Here is a 4,863-nt window from a genome sequence, read left to right as displayed (position 1 = left end):
TTAGTATATTTAAAGTCTATTTTCACGAGTTAAATCTTACTGTTTCAGGACCTGCAGGTATGGGTCCCAGAATTTCTGTTCTTAACTTCTCTTGATGCACATTTACTGAATCAGCTTCATTACTTTGGTGTGGTTAAAAATAATATGCATTAGAAAATATATAAAACAAGCAAATAATAGAGGCTGTGTAAGAAACATTCTAAAAAAGTACATTAATGTAGACAGCAAGACAAAAAAAGTAAGACTGTTCACGTCACAAAATCAAAAATTAAACAGAAATGTGTTCAGTTGTTTTCAAACTTAGTCACTTGTATCACCTGAGCTCATTTCACAGCTGCTGAAGAATGACAGCTTGTGATGTAATTTGCTTGTGTTATTATTGTTTGTGAAGCATATGAGTGAGGTGCTTTTGAATTATGTGTGGTCATATAGTGATGTAGCATGTATGGCATCATAGCTGTGGTAGGCTTAGAATTTGTTAATAGCAATTTCTTTGCTTTTTTCTTTATAGATATTTCACAGCATCCTAGTTTGAAATTTAGTTTGCTAATACATATACTTCATTTTCATCCCTCTTTATGTGGAATACCATACAATTAAGCCTCATTTTTTTGTATTTATTAGGTTTCCATCATAATTTTCAGTAAGACTTGCATCTGCATTGCTAATCATTATTATGACAAAGACTGCATAGTACATCCATACACCAGTTACTTCGTAAGGTTCCCTTTCATGGTACAGTGTCAGTAAGAGAGGTGTCAGGGTTCATTTCTTTTCCAAGGAAAATGTGGTCTCTGATTTTTGACCACTAATTTAAAACTGGTCTTGTTTTAACATCATATAAAGCAAGCTCTGTTTCATCAAGGAGACAGCTATTTCATAATACCCAGTGCAGCTGCATCAAGTGTATCTATCTAATTCTGCCCAATTTTAGATAATAGACCCTTTGCCTGTGATAGGATAAAACAGCCACTGCACTACCAAGACTAGCAACCATAACTAATAGTGAAGTGTATCTAGTCAGATACCATAAAGATACATCTAAAGAACAGTTTTGCTTAGAAACAAGGGGGTGTAGCAGAGAATACTATGCAATTCAAATGCACAGTTTAAGTTTTATTGAAGATGCATATTCCATACTCAGGCAGCTGGGCTGTGTACTTTTTATACAAATATAACCTTAAATGTAATTATACAATTGCAATGAAATCTGTGAAAGCAACTTCAGAATGTTATGCATTGCTAATGTTTTGACATAAAAGTTTCAATATGGCAACTGTCTCAGAAAACCGCATAAAGAGTCTAGCATATTTCATTGCTACTGCCCACACTGTTCTGTTTATATTAAAAAGTGATGTTCTGCAACTTATGCATTGCACAAATAAACATATATTGTTATCAAATGCCATGCAAGTCACTAGCATTTCAAATAAAAGTGGTAAAGTGACAACAAGATAAAAAAAAGTTCCAGATTCACTGGTGATAGTATATCTGCCCACTTGTAGTACTTTTTAATGTTTTCAAATTAGAATAAATTCCTGTCATGTCATGCAAGCCAAAAATATCTTGAATAAAAGTGATAAAATTATAAAAATTACTAGATTTCACAGGTAACTGTGTATATCTTCAGTTGTGATTATTTTTATGTTTCTATGCATAATGTTACAACTTTTCAATTCATGTGTGTGGGTTAAACAGAAAACAAAATAAAAGTATATTATAATGAAAAAAGAAAAGTAGGTAAATATGTTTCTGCCCGGGTTCGAACCGGGGACCTTTCGCATGTGAGGCGAACGTGATAACCACTACACTACAGAAACTTGAAGCATTACATCTTTCTATGGCTCTGAAAAATAGTATCAGCTTGCCATTATGGGCATTTTTTCATATGAAAAATATTAAGTCCTTTTTAGATATGACAAATTTAGGAAATTAAAACTGTACTTCTCAAACTGGCTAGTGTTAAATTACTCTGAAAGACTGCATTACATGTTGCTATAAGTGCTCAATTTTAAGTGCAAATGAAATATGCAGGCACTGACAAATGCCTGATATTTAAGAACTGAAAAACAGCTTTCACTATTCATTTCATTATCTGGCACTATTCAGAAAGACAAAAACGTCCTAACGTAGTGGTGATGCAGTATCTACTCTCCAGAATTATTTTGCAACTCAGCTTTATGGAAATGAAAATTCACTGAACAGGAACTCTCTGCATTTCATGTTTAAGAAATACTAGCTAACATTGATTCTACAAAATTATGAGGTGATGATTTAAGTAATCTTTGTACTACAAAAACATGGACTGATTAGTGATTTGAATTCTACAAAAATAATATGAAAACCTTTTTGTAGTAAACACTGTATATAAGCTTTTGCAGAAATGTTTTTTAGGAGTGCAAACAAGTAGAGCATATTTGCAATCCGAGACTTACAGCTCCCTGTTACAGTATGTTAAATTGCAAGATCAAATTGCATACTTGCAGACCAGCTGCAGTTTATGGACTGCAAAATGTCTCCACCCACCTTTAAAGCTGACTTTTCACATACTCAACATTGTTACTATATCGGTCAAAAGAAAGCGTAGAAACAGCTAGATTAGAAGAAACCTGACACCACAATACTGTGCTTGTCAGGTTATTTTCATTCATTCCCAGAGACTGCATTATTTGAGAATTAAGGCAACTGGCTTCTTTTGTGGCCCTCTCTAAACAGTTACAAATGCAGTCAGTTGGAAAAGAGATGAGAAGCCACTCTCGGAGAAGGAAGTCAGCAGAATGGGTAGAAGTAGATATGATTCAAGAGTTATTAGGAAAATATATACTTTACTTATAAGAGATGACTAGTGAGTGGAAATAAGAAACACATTTAGAGAAAATAGTAATTAGTGGCACTGACAAAGACAAATATATTGCAGAAAAAAGTAAATCTGACAGTACATGAAAAGGGACAGCTGCAGAGTGCTAACATGAGTATTTGGACACTATGAATGGGTTTAGAAAGGCTGTTAAGAAAACATTTAGCACAATGATTCAGGCAATAGAAAGTAGAAAGAGCAGTAACCAAACTTAGAAAGCCACAAGAAAAACGGTTTATAAGTGCACACTTGTTGCTGTTTTTTACACCATGTTTCATCTAGAAATCATGAAAAAAGTTATTCTGAAAGGCAAACACAAAGTTGTTTAACATTTCCACTATTTTGCTAAGACGGGTTTGTAGGAACACAAGTGAATTGAAAATTTGGTGAAAAAACATGACAAAACAGTAAACAAATGATTGTATGTTTAATTCTATAAACAATGACCTGTCACGTTGAACATTTCCATTACCTAATACAATAAATTTTCCTAGATGCCCTCTGAACATGGCAGTTACATTTTAGATTTGAAGACGTGATTTTCATTTAGAATACTTTGCCCTTCCTATATGACTTAATTTATGGCATTACTACTGCCCCTGTGGCATGCAATGCCGGGGGCACACAGATTAAGGTCATAGAGTGTCCACGAAATACAGATTTTACTCACTCATGACTTCTTTATTTTTAAATAATATCTGTTGGGTGCTTGCAGATCACTGTTTTTAGTGTTTAAGCACATAGTATGACCATCTGTTTTAATTTTACTTTGAATAGCAACAAATCTACAAGAAACTGGAAGGAATGCAAGGTTGTACAAACTATAGTTCTGTTGTTACTAAAAGTGTGGTTCACAGAACAATTTAAATTATCAAAGTTTACAGCTGACTTTCCCATTTAGGGATCCGGAACTCACATAGCTGTATACGTTGCATATTTGAAGTTCTATTTCCTGTTTAAAAAAAGGCATCTTGTTCAGCTAGATAGTTTTAGGCACACTCCCATTGTGAATATGGCAGCCTTATTTCCTCTTCATCCTACTGTGTTGGGGTCTACAAAAGTGGTTCAGTGGGGACTGGCTAGCTTGCTAGACAAAGCAATGAGCAGCCTTTTCCTGTTGGCTTAGGGCAGACTGTGTCAGATGTCTTGTGTTTGAATGACTGACTGAGACATATTTAAAAGTGAAAGTACATTTTACCTGCTGGTGCTACACTTGAATATATGCATGCATGCACAGGGACAGAATAAAAAAGAAAACCTTTTTTATGAAAAGTATTTTTTTCTCTTCAACTGCCAGTCTGTAGGTGTGTGTGATATATATATATATATATATATATATATATATATATATATATATATATATAGATAGATATATAGATACATACACACACACACACACACACACACACACACACACACACACACACACACACACACACACACAAAACATATATATGGGTTACCTTCAGTTTACTGAACGGCCACTTCCCTGACACACAGTTCACCGACACTTCAGATCACTGACAGTCACAAAGCCGATGTTTACCACAAGGTAAGTAAACACTTGGCCATCCTGATGGAAGGAACTACTCAAAGAAAATGAAATCCACCAATGTGGGGGGGGGCTATACCCCCACACCCTCCTATGTGGGGAGGCTTTGCCCTCCACACCCCCCCTTTTTAAATATACCAACTCTGAGAACGCACTATCACGGGGGTAATGGGCAAAGTTCAAGTAGATGGCCAAACAGTTAATTACTGCACAGGAAACATTGGCTTTGTGAAAGTGTCAGTGAACTGCATGTCGGGGAAGTGGACGTTCGGTAAACTGAAGGTAACCCATATATATATATATATATATATATATATATATATATATATATATATATATATATATATATATATATATATATATATATATATAAAATGTATGTATGCACGTATATGTAAATATAAACCAAATAGTGAAAAGGTCACACAAACAGTTACTAAAAACAAGAAAAAAA

The 4,863-nt window shown here is 34.4% G+C and overlaps 1 non-coding gene across 1 annotated transcript; it reads right to left on the bottom strand.

The window, feature by feature from the left end:
* Positions 1–1,747: 1,747 nt before the first annotated feature.
* TRNAV-CAC lies at positions 1,748–1,820 on the bottom strand. The gene has a single exon. It is a non-coding gene; the product is annotated as a tRNA-Val (tRNA).
* Between the last annotated feature and the right edge of the window lie 3,043 nt (positions 1,821–4,863).

Source organism: Protopterus annectens, chromosome 3.part0 (assembly GCF_019279795.1).
Source record: "Protopterus annectens isolate FY-2018-M chromosome 3.part0, PAN1.0, whole genome shotgun sequence".
Taxonomy (NCBI): Eukaryota; Metazoa; Chordata; order Ceratodontiformes; family Protopteridae; genus Protopterus; species Protopterus annectens.
The sequence above is the reverse complement of the archived record's forward strand: the minus strand, read 5'-3'. Positions and strand labels throughout refer to the sequence as shown.